Source organism: Canis lupus, chromosome 10 (genome assembly GCF_048164855.1).
Source record: "Canis lupus baileyi chromosome 10, mCanLup2.hap1, whole genome shotgun sequence".
NCBI classification, from domain to species: Eukaryota; Metazoa; Chordata; class Mammalia; order Carnivora; family Canidae; genus Canis; species Canis lupus.
In genome coordinates, this window is record NC_132847.1 from 66,681,955 (window position 1) to 66,702,577 (window position 20,623).

At 44.1% G+C, this 20,623-nt stretch overlaps 1 protein-coding gene across 5 annotated transcripts in view; it reads left to right on the forward strand.

The window, feature by feature from the left end:
- Positions 1–20,623, forward strand: part of PALM2AKAP2 (PALM2 and AKAP2 fusion) — a 469,130-nt gene that overhangs the window by 117,338 nt on the left and 331,169 nt on the right. The window contains exon 1 of one of the 5 annotated variants that reach the window (XM_072842285.1): positions 20,376–20,391. The exons of the other annotated variants lie outside the window; for them this stretch is intronic. The gene's annotated coding sequence lies outside the window, so the exon portion shown is untranslated. Of the gene's footprint in view, positions 1–20,375; positions 20,392–20,623 lie in introns of those variants that run through there. 5 annotated transcript variants of the gene reach the window in all.

A 20,623-nucleotide genomic window follows, 5' to 3' on the forward strand; every position in this document is an offset into this window, starting at 1 on the left:
AAATTATTACTAAGAAATAGGTTGGTGGGATGAGCACTGGGTGTTATGCTAAATGTTGGCAAATTGAACTCCAATAAAAAAAATTTTTTAAAAGGTGCAGTTTAAAAAAATATATTTTATTTATTTATTTGAGAGAGAGAGAAAGCACATGTGGGGGTAAGGGAGAGGGAGAAGCAGACTTCCCACTGGTCAGGGAGCCTGACACAGGGCTTGATCCCAGGACCCTGAGATCATCACCTGAGCTGAGGGCAGATACTTAACTGACTGAGCCACCCAGCTGCCCCTAAACAGTGCAGTTTTAATTTGCCTTTCTCTTCATATGAGTGAGTTTAAGCATCTTTTCATATGTTCCAAGGTGCTATTTGTATTTTCTATTCTATGAACAGTTCATTCATTTCCTTTGTTCTTTTGTTTTGTTTTGTTTTAGATTTTATTTATTTATTAGAGAGAGAAAGAGACTGAGACTTAGCTGACTGGGCCATCCAGACATCTCTTTTTTTTTTTTTTAACTGGATGAATGATCTTATGTCTCACTGATTCATAGAAACATATATTAAGAAAAGTTACCAAAAAAAAAAAAAAAAGAAAAAAGAAAAGTTACCAATTTGCTAATTATATTCAGACCGAACATTGAAATCTTGTACACTGAAATGTATTTCCATACCTTTAAGAACCCCTGTATTTTCTCTCCTGAACTGTCTTTTTATAGTTTCCCTCCCTTTTTCTTTTGGATTATTCTTCTTCTTCTTCTTGATTTGTAGAGCCACTTATGAGTTATAGAACCCGGGTTTTGGATCCCATTCCAATGTCTTACCCTTGGCCATGCTGTCTCCTCTAATAATATTGTACTTTTCTTCATATCATACAATGGAAGAACATTTTATAAATGGACATGTAAAAACCAATTTCCTAAATATTACAAACTCAGAAAACAGCCTCAAAACTATGATTGTTTTTTTAAGGGGAAAATAATGTGAGTCACTTAATCGCTGGCAAATGCTTCACAACGTAAGAACTTTCAGAACAGAAAATGAACCAGACCTATAATAAATCTTGCAAGCAATTTATAAACAGAAGCTACAGTCTAAGATATTGATCATACTTGGTAGAGAAGGGAAAAAAGTGATTAACTGCAGTCTTCAGACTCTGTTTAAATGTAACTTCTTCCATGAAGTATATCTTGGTGTCCCTGGATGGATGTTCCTCTTGCCTCTGAATTCCCAGAGAGCTTTGTACCTCTCTTAGAAGATTATCAGGTCTGTTTTTGTTACAGTTAGTTTCTTTATTTTATTTTATTTTATTTTATTTTTTTACAGTTAGTTTCATACAAGAGTCTTCCCAAGGGCACCACTAATTTCCTGTACTGCTTATAGATTTTTTTTTTCTTAAAGAAAACCTGGAAGTTCCCAAGTCACAATCTTCATGTTTAAGGTTGGGTTTATTGAAGCATAATTTACGTACAATAAAATCCACTCATTTTGAGTGTACAGTTCAGTGAGTGCTGACATACAGGTGTGTAATCACCTCCAAAATCAAGCTACAGAACATTTCCATCACTGCAAAGTATTCCCTTGGGTCCCTTCCCCATCAGTTCCCTCTCTCCACTTGCAGCCCCTATCACTCACTGATCTGATGTTTTCCCTATAGTTTTGTCCTCTCCACAATGTCATATAAGAGGAATCATAAATTCTGCAGCTTTTTGGGTTTGGCTATTTTTACACTAAGCCACAGTACTTTGCAATTAAACACAGAGGGAACAATTTCCCCATTGCTTTGTGGAATTCAAGCTAAGTAGGCTTGCTCGGCAAAATTATGTGAGTGGTTAGACAGTGGTCACAAGGAGGGAGTGAAGAGGAAGTGGGAGAGAGACAGAACAGAAATTGAGACAGAGACAGAAAAAAAGTTTAGTATTTGTTATAATCTTTATTGTTTAGAAACTGTGGCTTTGTGTAGAGCACTTCCAGCATGCCCAGTGTTCTGTGTAATCAGCATGACAAACTTACAAGTTGTTATCATTCCCATTCTGCAGATGAAGACATTGAGGTTCAGATTGTTTATGTGGTTTGTCCCCCAGAAGAATCTTAGTGACTGAAGTGCTGGGATTGAACTGAGCTCTGATTTGAAAGACTTTATTTTGTGGATTTCTCCAGGCTCCTTTTTCTCTGAAGTCTAGTAAAGGAGGGGTAAAAAGAAGACCTATAAGCTCTGGATGGAATAGTTTTCTTTGTCTCACCCAGAAACTCACTCACTGTAAGCCCAGAAACTAGCACTCTGCCTATTACATAGTAGGTGCTCATTAAATACTGTTAAATGAACCAATAAAAGAGGAATCTATCTTTCTAATCCTTCTAATGTAAATACACTGAATTATTTTCCCTAGCAGCTCACTGGGAGTTTTTCAAGTGTCACATTTAAAAAAAATTTTGTTTAAAGTTTGCTTTTCTATTTGAAGCAAAGTGCAAATTATCTCTCAATCTCTGATTTTGTGTCGGGGTACATTATCTCAGCATGTGCATTGATGGAGTGTGAGCAAGTTCCAACTATCTATCCCCTTTTGGGTTGTCTGTCATTTGAGTAAAGGTTTATATTCATTAAAGACCACTCCAGAAGCAATATTCAGTTAATCGTTGTTTGCTATGTTCTATTTCTAGACCATAAGGAATAAAAGTCAACGTTAGGTAAGACAAACTTAATATAAAGACCTAGAAACAATTTAAATAAATGTTTAATGCCTTAGATATATTCAAATACAAAATAGGCTATACATAAAATAGTATCGTAATTAAAGGGAAATCTAATCTTTTTTTTTTTTTTGGGGGGGGGGGAATCTAATCTTAAGGTATTTTAAGTTACTGGCAAACCAATAGGGTACATGGCAAATTTCTTCCCAAATAAGATTATTGCTTTTCTACAAACAATCAGGATGCCTGAAAGCAGATGAATATGTCAGGAATGTTGACAATATCACTTTGTGGAATGTTGGGAAATGATGTCTGAGGACAAAAATGAACAATGTAAAACATAGCATTTTATCCTATAAACCTGTGTACTTCCCAAAGAGGTTTCCAAACATTTCAGAGAAGTTTCGATCCTTCGAATTTCTCATTCTCTCTTTACATGATTATATCTCCAAAATGGTTCCTCTTTTGGTGATGAACTTTGATCAGTGGAAGTATAGTGACACCTGGATTATAGGTCTAAGTATCTATTTTTTTAAATTTAAAACATTTGTCTATTTGGTATCCTGGGCCTTCCAATGAAATTTTATTCCAGAGTATAGTAAAAGGCTATTTTATTATTTTTAAAGAGATTTTATTTATTTATTTGAGAGAGAGAGAGAATGTGACAAAGGGGAGGGGTGGAGGGAGAGAGTCTTCAAGCGGACTCCCTGTTGAGCGCAGAGCCTGATCCGGGGCTTGATCTAGCCTCTGAGCTAGAATCAAGAGTTGGATGCCAAACTGAATCAGCCTTTCCAGTAAAAGTCTATTTTAATGCTAGTCCTGTAGAATGATACTAATACCCACCTTTAAATTTACTGATTGAGGGATCCCTGGGTGGCGCAGTGGTTTGGCGCCTGCCTTTGGCCCAGGGCGCGATCCTGAAGACCCGGGATCGAATCCCACGTCGGGCTCCCTGTGCATGGAGCCTGCTTCTCCCTCTGCCTGTGTCTCTGCCTCTCTCTCTCTCTCTCTCTCTCTCCCTCTGTGTGTGACTATCATAAATAAATAAAAAATTAAAAAAAAATAAATAAATTTACTGATTGAGGGACGCCTTGGTGGCTCAGCAGTTAAGCATCTGCCTTCAGCCCAGGGTGAGGTCCTGGGGTCTGGGATCAAGTCTCGCATGAGCTCCCTGCCGGGAGCCTGCTTCTCTCTCTGCCTATGTCTCTGTCTCTCTCTCTGTGTCTCTCATGAAAAAATAAATAAAATCTTAAAAAAATAAATTTACTGATCGATTATGCCCACTGGCAGATATTCCATCCCGACCCACAGAAGGAATTGTAGGGGCTGGCCATTTCTTGAAATAGCAATGTACACCTCTATATGGCAATAACACAGCAGACTCTGTGCTTCATCATTGCAACCCAAACTAATCTAGCTCACTCACTGTAGACCAGGGGGAAAAAAAAACCCTAAATTATTACAAAGAAGCAAAAAAAAAAAAAAGTACTTTTGAATGCTTTTTGGGTCATTTCTTAAGCTCAGAGAATGAGAAATTTTACAAAGGGAAATAGGAAAACAACACAAAGGAAATGACTTTTTGCCTTGGAAGACATGATTTTCCTGCCAACCCTTCACATGGATGTCATTCCTTCTCATTCTGCAGGGGGATGGGGACAGGGGAAGAAAGGGACAGGGATGCTGAGAGCAGAAACCAGAATAAACATTGGGATTCTAGGGTCAGAAGAAGTGCCAGGAGAGAGCTCAGAGCTGTAAGGACATGCAACCAGACGGGGTGCTTGGGTGGCTCAGTTGGTTGAATGTCTGACTCTTGGTTTCAGCTCAGGTCATGATCTCATGGGTCATGGGATCGAGCCCCATGTCAGGCTCCTTGCTCAGCAGGGAGTCTGCTTGAAGAGTCTCTCCCTCTGCCACTCCCCACTTCAAATATATGATAGATAGATAGATAGAAGAACATGCAGCCAGAGCCAAGAGAAAGAAGAAGGCACAGAGACCACTGTCCAGGAAGTCAAAGAGTAGGGCCACTTGGAGGACATATTTGAGGAGAGCCAAGGAGGACTCCTTGGGAAGCAGGTGCAGGGGTAGAGAGGTGGAGTGGTTAGCACGCCCTGTTTCCAGGCAGTGTGGCATGGAAAATAGAGGCTGATGTCAACTCAGAGGATGGAGGCACCCCAGCACCTGAAATCCAGAAGGCTCAATTCCTCCTGCCCACCTTCCAGAGGCCCGGTGAATTGCCAGGTTCTAGTAATCCTCCTCACCTGCTCAAGTCTGCTCCTTCCTCCCCATCTCTCCCACATTAGGCCAGGGGCCTGAGGCCAAGGCTCTCCTCCCAGAATGCCTGTGTGTGGAGCCCTGCACTGCCCCCTACTGGTTTTGTAACCCTGGGTAAAGTACTTCTGAGGCCTGTTTTCTCATCCCATAGATGGGAATGATAGTACTAGGACCTACCTCCTGGAGTTGTGGGGTGTGCTAAGTGAGCTAGCACCATGAAGCACTCACACCATACCTGGCATGCGGTGAGGAGTCCATGTTAGCTACTGTGTCAGTTTCCCAGGACTAACCTAACAAATTACTCCAAACTGGTAGTAAAACATGACAACATAGTCTCTAGTCTCTCTCTCTTGGTTCTCAAGGTCAGAAGTCTGGGCAGGGTTGCTTCCTTCTGGAAGCTCTGAGGGAGGATCGGTGCCATGCTTCTCTTCAGTGTTCAGTGGCTGCCAAAATCTGGGGTGTTCTTTGGCCTATAGCTGCATAGCTCCCACTTCTGCCTCTGTCTTCTCTCCTCTGGGTCTGTGCTGTGTGTTCCAAATCTCCCCTTACTTTCTCTTATAAAGACATCAGTCATTGGGTTTAGGGCCCACCCCAAATCCAAGATGCTCTCATAGGAAGGTCCTTAACTTAACTACATGTGCAAAGACCCACTTTCCAGAAAGATAACAAAGCTAGGACTTGGACGTATCTTCTCAGGACTGTTCAATTACTACAGTCATTGTAATTCTTATTTTCCTTTCAGAAGCTTACCATCTTTCTTCAGGACTCTGAAAATAGTCTCCCTGCTTACCGTCCTCACACAACAATCCATTCTCGATAAAGAGCCCCAGTGATCTTTCCACAGTAACTTCCCTGCTTATACCCTTCAGTGGTCCCACCACCTGCAGGAGAACATGTGACCTGCTGAGCAAAGCTATGACCTGGTATCTGCCTCAGCCCAGCAGTGCCCTCTCCCACGTGCCTCCACCTTGCACATCCTTCTCCAAAACAGGAAGCACCTCCATGCTTCCTGGCCTTGCCCAGCCTCTTTCCTCTCCTTATGTACCCTTCCCCTCCCTATTGAGGATTTATGCAAACTTTGTAGTTCAGTTCTTGTTTCACCTCCTCTAAGAAACCTTCATGGGAACCACCACCACCTCCTGCCCCAGCATTCTCCCCCACTCCCAGGTATTGGCTTTCTCCTCTTTACCCTCAATGCATCTTTGACTTACCCCTAACACCAAACTTTATTCATTGTTCTTTATTTTTTTAATTTTTTTATTCATTGTTCTTTAAAGGCCTGTTAAGGTTTTTGTTGCTCTTTGAGAGTTGTGCCCTACTCAACTCTACATTGCAATGCCAGTGCAGTAAAGGAAGGCATTGAGTAGAGGGTGGATGGATGGATAGACAGATTGATGGATAGATGGGTAGACGAATGGTTGAATGGATGGATGGATGGATGGATGGACGGACAAATGGCTGCCTGGCTGGCTGGATGAATAATAACTGAGACAAGGAAAACTGAGTCATGGATTATGTGGAAACACAGGGAAAAACCTGAACTAAAACTGAGGCCACCTGCAATTAGATGATCTGATCTGTTATTAGAGGAGGGAATGGCTAGTTATGACTTCTATCTGTGTAGTATAAATTATCAACAACTATGTATATAAACAGTCCTTTTCATGATACCCAAGGTAACTGCTGTGAAAACTCATTTTAGCTCCCCAGAGTACTCTGATTCTTCTCAATTTTCAAGGTCCTAAATTAAAGAAACCACTATGAGACTAGATAAAATGTGGTTCTCGCATATTATACTTTCATATGAAAAAGATTGACTGGTGCATAAGCTTAAAATACAGATCCCTAGGCCCCACCCTCGGAGATTGTGATAAAGTCAGCATGGGACAGGCTCGGTGATTTGTGAAGAGGTTAAAAGTGCAAATTCTGTCTCTGCCAAATCCTCTCTGTATGATCTTAGATAGTTTCTTAAGTCTTCATCTCTGAAGTAGGGAAAATATAGTACCTTTTCCTAGGACTGTAGTGAATGAATACAGTGATAAGAAGAGTCTGAGATATGGAAGTGCTAAGGCTCCTTGCAATCATTATTGTCCTTGTCACTGTCATCATCATCATCATCAAGGAGATTTTAGATCAGTGGTTCTTAATCCTAGCTGCACAATAAAATCACCTCAGAAATTTGAAAACAGATCTAGGCAGAGTTGTTCTGGAGTGGGTGTCAGGGAGGGGTATTATTTTAAAGCATCCCGAGTCTACTGCACTGTCATGGTTGAGACCCAGCAGGCCCTAGACTGACGCTTCTCCAACTTGAACATGTACACAAATCACCAAGGGATCTTACAGAAAGGCAGATTTTTTAAAAAAAGATTTTATTTTATTTATTCATGAAAGGCACAGAGAGAGAGAGAGAGAGAGAGAGGCAGAGACACAGGCAGAGGGAGAAGCAGGCTCCATGTAGGGAGCCTGATGTGGGACTCGATCCCGGGTCTCCAGGATCATGCTCTGGGCTGAAGGCAGTGCTAAACCCCTGGGCCACCGGGGCTGCCCCCCAAAAAGGCAAATTTTGATTCAGTAGGTTTCAGGCTAGCTGAGAATCTGCATTTTAACCATGACGCCGATGTTGGTGTCCACAGACCCCACTTGTGAGGACCAGCCCTGAGCCCAAGAAGACACAGCGCACAGCTGGGTCAAGGGTTCGATGTCAACACAGGGAGTGACTGTGATGGAGGCCACGTGGTTCCTGGTTCCACCCAGGCCTGGCCCATGCCTAGTGCCACACTCTGTCTGGAGGCTCCCCCCGCATGTTCCCCGCCCCCATTTGTCACTAACCCAGCCAAACCCTGGGAGGAGATGCAGGCAGTCTCTCTCACTTCTCCGATAAGATATGTCAAATGAACATTCATTACTGTCCCAGGAGTCCTTTCAGGAGGCATTTAAGGAAATGCCACACACTTAGCACTTAGCTCTTCAGATTTCAGAGCTCGGGGTCATCGTTTTACCCATAAAAGGGCCATTTATGTGTGTGTCTAAACTGCCGAGCCGAGTGAGAATAGTATTATTGCCTCTGTTTTTGGCACAAGTGACTCGAGGGTTTTCCAAACACCATTAAATGCCAAAGTCCCTGGCCCTTGGTTCCAGGTGTGGTGACTCAAGGGTCTACTGTCAAACTGGGCAGGGGAGAAGGAGGAAGGTGAAAATCAGAGCCCACTGACAGGCAGGGGATGTTAATGCTCCAAGACTTGTGTTGGCATCCGGCAGACTCATTGTGGTTTCTTCAAAGCAGCCCCATCCAAGTTTTAAGTTGTCGGGGAGGCCCTCACTGCCTGAGTATATGGCATATGACAGGACTCACAGCATCATGAAATCACCCTGAAGGCGAAGCTCGGAGCATCTTCACTAACCACGCATGAACCTACTGTTACATCATCTTTTTGTTGCATGTTGATTAGGCAAAATTATGAGCCACTTAAATACCTGATTACAAAGACTCTTGCTGTTTACGTGGCAAACCAGTCCTTTAGATTTTCATTTCATATTTTATGATTCCTAAGATCTAGAGTCGATACTAATTATGTCTTTGTAGAAGGCATGCATTATTTATCACCCTCATCACTAGAAGAGTAAAAGTCAACACACACCTTTCTGTGTGCCCCATAAGGTAGATATTATTAGCCTCAAGTTACTCAGTTGAGGCACAGGGAAGGTAAGTGCCTTGCCAGGGGTCCCCCATCTAATAAATATGGAGCTGGTATTTGAGCCGAATATCCTATCCTGCCAACGCTCTTAACCACTGCTCTGGACTCCTTACCAGAATGCTTAGTACCTGCCAGGGGCTGTGCCAAGGGCTCCACATGGACTGTCTCCTTTTGCCCTCAAGACACCTGAATGGGCTAGGCACTGTTACTTTCATGTTGCAGTGGAGGGATCTGATCTTGGAGAAATGATATCATTGGGTTTGAACCCAAGGGGTCATGTCCCCTGTCCTCAGTCCCCTGTCACTAACTGGAGTGAAGGGAAGGTTCCCTGGGTCTGACCCTGTGATGGTTCCATCAGTGCCCACCCATGTTCATTCTGTCCCATAAGGTACCACAGTCACAGGTTCCAGGCTCAGCACATAGACGTCTTTGGAGGCCATTATTCTGTCTACCACTGTTACCTTCCATCTTCTCTCTTGTAAACCTCCAGCTGGTCTCCTGCTCACATCTTCTTGCATCCCTCCTCCCTCCCTGATGGCAGCCAGAGCGATCATTTAAAATATAAACACACCCCTTCACACCCCGTCTGAACCCTCCCAAGGCTATGCTGGCCTCTTTTCCCACAACTGTCACCTCGTTTCTTCTGCCCTTGCCACACTGGTCCCCTTGCTGCCACTCCAAGATGCTGAGCAAAGTCATGTCACAGCACAGAGGCTTTCCATTTGCTGTTCCCTCAGCCTGGGACACTCTTCCCTCAGTATTTGCATGGCTCTGTCACTCGCTCCATTCAGGTTTCTCTGATTGAATGTCACTTCTTCATCCCCATACCACGCTCTCCCCTTAGTGTGGTTAGTTTCCTTCAGAACACTTCTGAAGTTATGTTGTAGATTTTCCTGCCTTTAAAGTCTCTCTCCCCTGCCTGGAATGGAAGTGTGAAAAGGTTGCCTTGTTCTCTGCAGATCCCCAGAACCTGGGACAATGCTTGGTGAGAAGTGCATGCTCAATACAAGGAAGGAAGGAAGGAAGGAAGAGGAAGGAAGGAAGGATGAAGGAAGGAAGGAGAGAAGGAATAAGGAAGGAAGGAAGGAAGGAAGGAAGGAAGGAAGGAAGGAAGGAAGGAAGGAGAGAAGGAATAAGGAAGGAAGGAGAGAAGGAATAAGGAAGGAAGGAAGGAAGGAGAGAAGGAAGGAGAGAAGGAAGGAAGGAAGGAGAGAAGGAAGGAAGGAGGAAGGAAAGGAGGAAGGAAGGAGAGAAGGAAGGAGAGAAGGAACAAGGAAGGAAGGAAGGAAGGAAGGAGAGAAGGAAGGAAGAAGGAAGGAACAAGGAAGGAAGGGAGAAGGAAGGAAGGAGAGAAGGAAAAGGAAGGAATGAAGGAAGGGAAGAAGAAAGGAAGGAAGGAAAGAAGGAAGGAGGAAGGAGAGAAGGAAGGAAAGAAGAGGAAGGAAGGAGAGAAGGAACAAGGAAGAAAGGGAGAAGGAAGAAGGAAGGAAGGAAAGAAAGAAGGCAGGCAGGCAGGCAAGGGAGGGAGGGGTAGAAAAATAAAGAAAGGCGCGGTGGAAGAAATTTGCTTAGTTGACTGCCCTTTTTATGGTTGTTATCTGACATCTTACCCCTTTCAGAGGATGATATTCCAAGGATCTCAAAAGGAAAGAAATCACTTTTACCTCTTTCAATTGCATCTTATTTATAATACAGTTAAATCCTCCCAACACCGCAATAGCCCCACGCAGGTGTAAGCTTCCAACAGCACAAGCTTATTACCTGATATTATTACTATTTGCCACCTAAAGGCTGTGTGACTGGAGGCAGCTCTCTGTGTCTTAGTGTCCTTGTCTGTAAAGTGGGTATAGTAATAGTGCAGCCCTAGTAGGGCTGTTATGAGGATTGCATCGATTTATGTTTGCAAAACACTTAGAAGGGATCCGGGGACAGAATAAGCATCGTGTAAATGTTTATTAAATTTCAAAGAAAACCAGACTTTTACCCTTCAGTTCAAACTATTCTCTCCAGTACTCAATTCTAAACCTTTATTTTACTTAGAAAGACATTTGGAAACTTTCAGCTTTTCACTTAAATCAATTTGTTTCTGCTTTCTTATAACTCAGGAAAATAGTGGTTTATACTCGGGTTAGAGTAAAATGACAAAAGTGTATCTTCGCCCATTTTTTTTTCCCCCCAACAGTGGTCATAGTCTTACCAAATAAAGGTTTCCTCTACAGACCAGGGCTGTCACAGTGTTTTTTTAAATGATGGGGGATCCCTGGGTGGCGCAGCAGTTTGGCGCCTGCCTTTGGCCCAGGGCGCAATCCTGGAGACCCGGGATCGAATCCCACATCGGGCTCCCGGTGCATGGAGCCTGTTTCTCTCTCTGCCTGTGTCTCTGCCTCTCTCTCTCTCTCTCTGTGACTATCATAAATAAATAAAAATTTAAAAAAAATAAAAAAAAATAAAAAAATAAAATAAATGATGGGACTATGAAGTTTAGGCCCTCACTTGTTCAGAGGGCAAACCTCAGGCTGCTCTGAAGTCATCCTAAAAGACAGTATCATTTGCTTGGCTTTCCAGGGTGCTGGGGTTTGAAATCTGACACTCATTTGTTGCTTGCCTCACCACCTTGGAAAGGCTGCTTCCCCCTTATTAAGGAAAAGGCCGCTCCATTTGTTTTGGCTCCATCCAACCTAACAGTGTCTTTAATTCAGCGATGGACTGTTTTCCTTGGAAGTTGGAGAACCCAGTGGTTTTGGTTCAAGCTTGAATTCTTGCTGGAAGTTCCAAACTGGAAGTCAAATGACTTCACTCAGCAGTGGTGGCGGCAGGAAAGTGGAGCCAGCCTTGGAAAGTGGATTTTGAATATTGCAAGTTATCCCTAATGGTGCCTAATGAGGTGGAACCTAATGCTATTTGAGGAGTGATGTGGACAAATCATTTTATTATTCTTTTCAGACGCAGGGTCCTGATACCTATTTTTGTTTTGTTTTTATCGTTTCTACCTAGGATAGAAAGCAGTTTCAAGCTAATTGTGGGAGGCAAGAATAGATTGAAAGGTTACCTACTCTATGCAGGTGCGAGATAGATCTTTTCTGGGGAGAACAAGTGAAGAGCTCTCTAGGCCTAAAGGCTGGGTAGGCATTGGTCAGAGAAAGCTGTGGATTAGGAAAGAGACAGTACAGGTAGCTCAGGTGTGGGGAGGGGGCTCGCTGGCCCCCTTTTCTCTGCCAAGAGCTGTGAGTTGGAACAAAGGAAGGCGGCTACTAAAGGTAGCTTGGGCAGCTGTGGTCCGGGTCAGGGGGATGGGGAAGCTGAGCAGAGTTACCAGACCTTTGTCACTCTTGTGTTAATAACCCGGGTGAGCTTCCTGGATCTTGGAGATAAATCTGCTTTCTCAATTTTTCTGATATTCTAGGTTCCAGAGAAGAGATTTTTTTTTTTTTTTAAAACCAGATGTCCATTGGTACTTCTCAAAGTATCCATGGAAGAATTGAAAAGTTTTCCCAAAGCTCAGAAATTGTTTACAAAATGTTGTACGCACATAACATTTCCCTGAGAAGACAGTTCGTGGCTCCTACCAGATTCCCAAAAGGATTCTCTGATCTGCCCTCCTGTAGAACCTAGAATCATTGTTCAAGGTGGTAACATAAATCACTTTAGAACACTCTGCACTTCCATCTCCTTCAGTCTCTCATGATATGCGCAGAATTTGGCAAAGCCAAAATGTCACAAAAAAGTTTGCCCAGCATCAAAAGACCTTGGCTAGCAAACTCTAGTGTCTAGAGCATTCACAAGCTGCTCCAGTCCGAAGGGCCATATAGGCATACCTGGCATCTTAGACGGCTGTGAGCTGCTATAACAAGTTACCATATATAGGGTGCTTAGACAACAAACGGTTTTTCCTGATGGTTCTGGAGGCTGAAGTCCAAGAACAGGGTGCAGATAGATTGGGTTCCTAGTGAGGAACCTCTCCTTGGTTTACTCTCTTCTCGCTGTGTCCTCAAACGGTGGAAAGAGGAAAGCTAACTCTCTAGTGTCTCCTCTTCTAAGGGCACTAATCCCATCATGAGGCCTCCACTGTCATGGCCTTATTACTTCCCAAAGGCTCCATTTCCTTCACAATGGAGATTAGGGTTTCCACATCTGAATTTTGGGAGGACACACAGTGTCTGCAGTCCACAGTGCCTGGTGCCAGGCCAGACAAGCAACTCAGGAGCCTTCACTCAAACACAGGCACACCTATGGAAAACACATCCAGAGTGATACAGATATCAATGAATAAATAAGATTATGCTCATAATAATAAAAGAGTTTTCACTGACCACCTACAGTATGCCAGGAGCTTAGGATATATTACCTCATTTGATTGTCACAATAATCTCATAAAGTGGATTATAGTATCTTTCCCATTCTATAGATAAAGTAACATAAGCTCAAACATGTCAAATAAATTTCTCAAGGTCATTATGTGGTAAAATTGGGATTTAAGACCGGGTTTGTCCAACCCATGCTTCCTCTCAACTTAAGTCGCTTTGTTACATCCAAGCAACCATCATGGTGGCCTGAGCGATGCTGATTAAGCTACAGTCTCTTTCAGGGTCTGACTTCATGATTTTATTTTTTATTTATTTATTTATTTTTTTCTAAAGTGAACTGAAAGAGTGACAAGTCAAGCAATCAATGTGTACATCACACTATGTTAGGAATTGGGAGGGATAACCAGTTTTCCTTCCCAAAGGGACCGCCAGGCATACCCTGAGGGGCTGGGATTTCTGGAACTCTGTGGAGCTCACAAGAGGACAGTTAGAAAAGTGAGGGGGAGGCTACATTCCAGACATAGCATATGGTATGAGAAAGCACCAAATTTGGAGTGGGACAAACAGATGAAGAAGGTGTCAAGTTCTCTGGGGAGGAGTAGAGGGTAGGAGAGGCTATACACAGGGTAAAGCTTTGACAAGATGCTGGGGTGACTTAGCTGAGTCTCAAATAAAGGAGACCCATCCCAGAATCGGAGGAGTCTCCCCTCCCCCATCCTAACAAAGAGAAGTTTCCACAGATGAACGGGACCGAGTCCCAGATGGAAGCTGATTGCCTGCCCTATAGGGAAATCTTCACTTCTAGCAGAGAACTCTCTAGTCATAGGAAAACCTATCTCAATTGCAATGACTCGTCCACTTGCAACGCATGGCCTAGCAAGGGCTTGACTTAGGTAAGGAATTAGAGGACTAGAGGTAGCGGTTGAGTGGCAAGGAGAGAAATCATAAAGGACAGACAAGAGGCTGCTGAGTCCCAGCAGGGGCAAAACAATCTTATATCAGTTATGGGTGCACAGCTCTTAATGCCACACAGCTCACGAATGCAACATCCTCCCCCTCCTCTAACCCCCACCCCAAGAAAGCTGTCCCAGGAAAGTCAAATAACTAGAATGACACCACAATGGAAGGCAAGCTCAACTTTGCATGAGAAGTGGCCCTGCAGCCTCCCCGCTACTTTTCCTGGGGGGCGGGGGGGGGGTGAGGTACAGACACTGGGGAGGCCTGGAGAGCTGCTGAGTGTCCACTCCCTGAAGGGCTGGGCCAGAACTGGAAGCTCCTGGGAGTCAGAGAGCTGCTTTTCTCTGACATACAAGTTCTGAAGTCTTGTTGGTGCTCACACCCTTCTCAGCAATGAAGGGCGCATCTGCTCTAATGAAAACATGTCCCTTTGTCAAGTCACTAGGGACTCCATCCTTGGAGCCTCCAGAGGGGCGATCTTCCCTCTGCTGGAGCTCCCCCAGTGCTCCTGGCTCCCAGTCAGGCAGACGCCTCTGTGTCGGCTCTTTTACCACCTCCACCCCCCCCAAGTATGCCTTCCCCTCTAGTGGGATAAATTTAGCTCTGAATGAATGCAGAAAGGAGAACACATTCGTGTAAACACAGATCAAGTAGCTTTCAAATATGGGCTTGACACATACACAATTGGCACAGGAGATCCACGTTTTTATGTTTCCTTCATTCTGGCTTCTCTCTGCTTTTTTTTCCATCCTATCCTCAGAGCCCTGCACCCTTTTCTGAGTTTGGTTAAACTAAGTAAATATGTAGATCAGAAGGTGGGGCTGTTTGTCTTCAGACGGGAGAAAGCAGAAATCACCTGAGTGTTTGAGGAACATCTAGAAGTCAATGAGAGCCCTAGGTGTTGGTGGTCATTTTCATTTATGGATCAGATTGTCTTAGGGGCCCAGCAGAAACTCGGAAGCCTCTTTTGTCTTATGTCCTAGCAGAGTCTTTTCTCCCAATGGGCTGAGACTGTGGGCGCTACAGAGTGCTGTGCAGACCTGCAGACATTTCCCCGCTGACCATTCTGTCCTTACGTCCATAACTTTGAAGTCAGCCATCTCAATGTTGACCTTCATGCTTCCAGAGCATTCATAGTTCTCAGAAACCTTTCTCATTCCTGAGCTCCTTTAATCCTCACAAGCACCTTGTGAGGTAGTTAGCTATCTCTGTTCCCAGTTTACAAACAGAAAGCCTCAGCTCAGAGCAGTTAAGTGACTTGTTTGAGGTTTACATGGTAAGTGGCAAAGTTAGGATTAGGACCTAAGTTGACACTTGGTCTTATGCTCTTTCCACTCTACCTCGAGCTGCTCTTGGGGAAGGTAGTGTGTCCAGGAGGCCCCATCTGGTAGAGTTATGTTTAGGGAACATTTGCTAGTGTCTGGTGGCCAAGGGCTGGGCACATGGGATTAAGACCCCAGACATTCCAAAGGGGGTCGGGAGGGCTCAGCATCCAAAGATGGTAGGAGCTGAAGCAGAGCTTTCCCAATTTCATTACCCATTCTCCAACCAGGAGGGCACACAGGACTGAGAGGCCATTGTCCCTTCACTGCCAACCCCACAGGACATCTCTCTCTCCTGTCAGCAGTGCTGACTTGCAGAATGTGTACGGCATTATCGAATCATGGCTAACAATGAAAGTGTCGATGGCCACACTGCAAACAGGGATTCCACGCTGACAGGGCACATCGTGGTCATTGTACTAAGGCAAACTAGACTGGCCCCTAAGCTCCCTGAGAAGCCAATGACCCAATTGTGTCTACTGGCATTACATAACCAGGCTGGCCTCCCCAAAGACTTTGTCACTTTGTAGCTAATTCATACCCATACCTAGAATCACCTCCGCCAAGGAGCATATTTAATACGTAGGTATGTAGCTCTCTAAACATTCCAAAATCAAGCATGCTTTCCATCTTTTCCTAGAACGTCATCCACCTCTTCTTAAGAATCCCTTCTCATTCCTTCTTATATATAATTATTAAATTGACTCACTCCAAAAGATAAGACTGTAGGTGTCGAAGAATCATTAAAAAAGAGAGTCTGGTGATGAAATTTCTAGACAATAAATGACCCAGAGCAGGATCCTCCCTTTTAAAAGATGAGAAAGAAGAAGTAGCTACTAATGTGAGGAATTTTAAGAATAATGATAGTTCATTCTCTCCCTCTGAAAACAAAACAAAACAAAACAAAAACAAAAACACCTACATAAAAGGGTGGATAAAATCAAGTCACTCACTTGGTATGCTTTATGACATTTTTAGTGAAGCAACAATTAGAACCTTCCATTTCTGGAGCAGCTACTGTGGCCACTCGTGAGCATTTTATACTTGATATCCTGATTTCTCACAATATCCCCATAAGATTAGAGTTATTCTCCCCCATTTAAAGATGAGGAACGTGTGGACCAAACGTGGTACAGTTGGTGAGTCTCAGGGCTGGGAGTCACTCTTGTCCATAGAGCTCATGCCTTTTATGTGTGTCACGCCCGCCTACCACCTCCTAATCACACTTCCCGAAATTTTTATCAGTAACAAGATTATTATGAACCGACATGTGCATATCAAGCAAAGCAAATGTAAAGTGATCCCCAATAACCCCGCTCTAATGCCCGTATACTCTCCCCATACACCCCCATTTCCCCTCACGACGCACATCATCAGTCGCTGACGTTGCCAAAGCCAACTAAGAGAAAAGGAAGCCATCAAACTGAAATGCTAATAGTCGTTTCTGGATAGATTTCCAGCTGCTCCTTTTGAATCTACTATGTAGAGAGCCTAGTTAAGAGATGCCTTAAGTGACATCCAGCCTAATCTTAGCTGGTCCTGTTTACTAACTTCTCTTTTTTGCCCCATGGAGACTCTCTAGATGGATCTTTCATTTGAATCCTCTAGGGAAACACAGCGCATACTTGAAATCCCATCAACTTTCCCAAATTGTTCACAACCAAAGGAGCCAAAAGCTTCCAACCACTGTTCCCCTCCTTTTGATTCTGTGCAGAGCCATCACATATGTTTTGAATGACCACTTATTCTAAAAGACCCTAAAAGGCAAAACAGAGCTCCTACGAATACAAACATTTTGGAGGCCCCAGGCATTCCTTTTAAAATTACTTTTGTCAAGAGAAAGCTTCAAGTTACTCTGAAATTTCACACTCCGAGACTGCTGCTTAACAAGACTTTTCACTCAAGGGGTCTTGGCAAGTCATTTCCCTCTCAGTTTACAGAGCTCCTGTTGCCCCCACAGGGGAGTGGGCTATGGTCATCTGTGGTTCCCCAAAGACTCATGCTCTAGAATAGACTCTGAATCTTTTATTAATAAAACGTCTATTTTGCAAATCCAGCATTTGGTATTCTCTCCATGTAATGCTTTGCAATGCAGCATCCATCCGAAAAACCATTAAACAGCGCGGGTAGTGCTTATACAACACAATTTAATGTCCCAGCAAGAACTAGGGGTTTGTTACACACATTATGCACCATTGTAATGGATCTTTCTAGATTTTAAATGTGTGGAGGGCAAAAAGTCACCAATATTAGCACTAGACTATGAATTCTTTGTACTACCAAGCCATAGCCTAAAGTCTAGCGATGGATAGCTACACAATAAAAGTTTATGAAAGAAATGGCATAATTTGTGTTACATATGTCTGTGTTTGTAATGGATTCAATAATTTTCAAATGCTAAAATTTAGAGATTTGAAGGGAGGAGTGCTGGAAGAGAAGAAAATGTTTTACCTCTGCTGTGGCCAAGCATCACCCATTCATTTCACAAGCCTTCCTGTTTCCTTAGTGTTCTTGGTCACAAGCAACAGAAAGATTCTAGTTGATAGGAGCGGAGAAGGCATGAATTGAAGGTGTATTCACAGAAGAGCTGAGAGGCTAGAGAAGGAGGCTTGGACCATGGGCAGGACCAAAGGTGAGCTGCCAGCCTGAAAGAATTTTCAGATGCCGTGTCTTCAAGATCCTTGGCAGGTGCTCATGCCTGACTGAGCCCAGATTGCACACCATATTGTAGCTTCTAGGGAATCTGGGGAAGCAAGTGTCTGGCATTTCCCAGCTTCTACGGTAAGAGGTGGCTCTGTCACTATGGCTTGTAAAATGGGAATTCCCCAGAGATGGAAAGGGGCTCACAAATTAGGCAACCGAAAAATATGAAAGAAACTGCTCCACTTCCACCTGGACAAAACCCCCAGCATTCTGAATCTCTTCTTCCCTTTGACTTTTTGCCATATCTGCCTTGACAGTCCTCAACACTGACTAAACCCACAACCCCTGTGTATCATGGGTCTCAGGTGGTTAAAAACCACTGAGGAAGTACACACAATTGGTCATGAGTCTTTTGTCTACTCCTAGTAAACGCAGTACAATGGTTTTAACCCCGTCCATAACCCCTACCTCACCCCATAGGAATTTGTTTCTGTACATGTTCAGGGAAATGTACTCCAGGCAATTTTGATGCAGACTTCTGGGTGGGAACCATGTCTTAATTTTTGCAATTTTCCACAGCCTCTCTACAAACCATTTCTGTTTTTCTGAAGTCCTTCACCCCCACCCCATTAGTCTCAACCAATGATCCCTAAATGGGAAAACAAACCTACCTGATGTACACTCACTCAACTTTTCTGTCCTTCAACTCAAAATTTCTTCTAATCTCTACCCATTCCATCCTCCTGCCCTGCTTAATTTCTCCTTCTTTCCAAGGCTAAATTGGCTACCAGTCCATGGTCTAATCTGAGACTTAATACTTATCTCCCCTTTGACTGTGTCTTTGGCCTCACTTCCCTGATGCCAAAATTCTCTTCATTCCGGAAACATTTCAAGTCTTATCTGACCTAACGACTCTTCAGTTTGATCCTGCTTCCCATAAACCACCTTCCCATTCCACCAACCATCTTCGTCTTTTGCATCCAAAGGAGTGGTCTATACTCATGAAGGCTTTCCCTCCACCTTTCATTCATTCTCAACTCCCTGTAATCACTTCCAGCCTGACTTTACACACACACACACACACACACACACACACACACACGGGTCTCCCAATGCCACTCTAGCTTCCTGACTGCTCAAGCCAATGACCACTTCTTAGTCTGCATCCTTCTTGATCTCTCAGAAGCATCTGACCCTTTCGAAAACCCCTTTCCTCCTATTGTGGCTTTTGATACAATCATCCCTCCTGATATTTCCTTCTATTTCTCAGCTGACACTTTCTCAGACTCCTTTGCTGGGCTTTCTCCTCTTCTTGCTCTTTTTTTTTTTTTCTCACTCTGGCCATTCTCATGTCTTTAGCTATCATCTCAAAATAGATGACGCTCAAAAATGTGTCCGCAATCCTGATTCCTCTTTCCTGCGATTCAGAGTTTTCCAACTGCTCATTTCCAATGGGTGCCCAGGTTCTTCTCCCACCCCTTCTTATGACTCCTTTGAAAAACTTTTTGTGTGTGTGTGTGGTAAAATATACATGGCATAAAATTTACCATTTACACAACTTTTAAGTGTACAGCTTGGTGACATTAAGTCCATTTACATTGTTGTGCTCCTCTATTCCTTTTTAATGTCTATATAGCTGTGGCAGGGGAAGGCCATTTCCTGTTCATTACTTTTAATTACAGGGGCCTGCCCTACCTCTCTCTCAGTGGCCGAGCCTGGTGCTGAGGGGTGGAAGAGCATGGGCTCTGGAAGAGTCTGCTCTGAGTTTAAATCTCAGCTTTATGACTCTGGCTGAGGCTCTCAACCTCATGGGTCTCACTTTTCCCATCATGTTATTCTCTCCTGTTTTTGGGTACACAGTCACTCCGCTGAAGCAAGAACAGCTTGGTTTATTTGTGAGCAAACACCCTGGTAAGAACTTGACCTGTGGAAACTGGTGCCGGAAGTGAGGAGAAAATGGAGTGTGTGAAGAAAGGGATAGATCTTGGCCAGAAAGTAGGAGTTCTGGATGTACTGGAGTGGGATGTCCAATCTGGCATTGGCTTGGATTTATGACACAAATAGCTCCACCCACACCCCTCTTATGAAAAGGAAGAGAAAACAATCAATCAGGTTTTGGTGACTACTTCGGGCTTTGGGCAGAGTAGTAATTGCTCATCAAGTGACAGGTAAAACCTCTGTGAGAGTTAAAAAGGCAATTTAGTCGAATTGCAAGAATTTGCCCAGGAAAGAGGTGATTTGGGGGAAATCTGGTGTGCATACCTTTTAAAATGCCTTTCGAGTCCTGCGTTTATAGAATTATCAAGGGTCTGAAGGGGTTAGGTTGTTATCGCGGCATTTTATGGAGCCGAGTTTCCTTGCGAGGAGTTCCAGCAAGTCCCCGCTGAAGGGTCAGAGGTCTCTTGTTCGCATTTAGCATCTATTTCCTCTTGGGCTGGGTCTTCCCCGCTCGCTCCCACATGCAGCCCAGCCCGGCGCCGCTCACGGAAGATGCACTTCGGTTGCCCTGAAAGAACAGGTGGAGCGTTTTGGTGCCCAGGCCTGTAGGGAAGACTCGGGGTTGGAGGGGGGGGGGGCACGGGATGGGGATAGGGACAGATGGCCCTTTGCCAAGCACCCTTCTACGTTATAGCTCGTTCCATTTCTCAGGTGGGGAGACTGAGGTCAGAGTGGGTAGGCGCGTGGCCTGCGAGTCCCTGCTGGCCTGCGCGGAGGCTCCAAGGGCGCGCCCCCGGAGCGGGTGCCCCGCG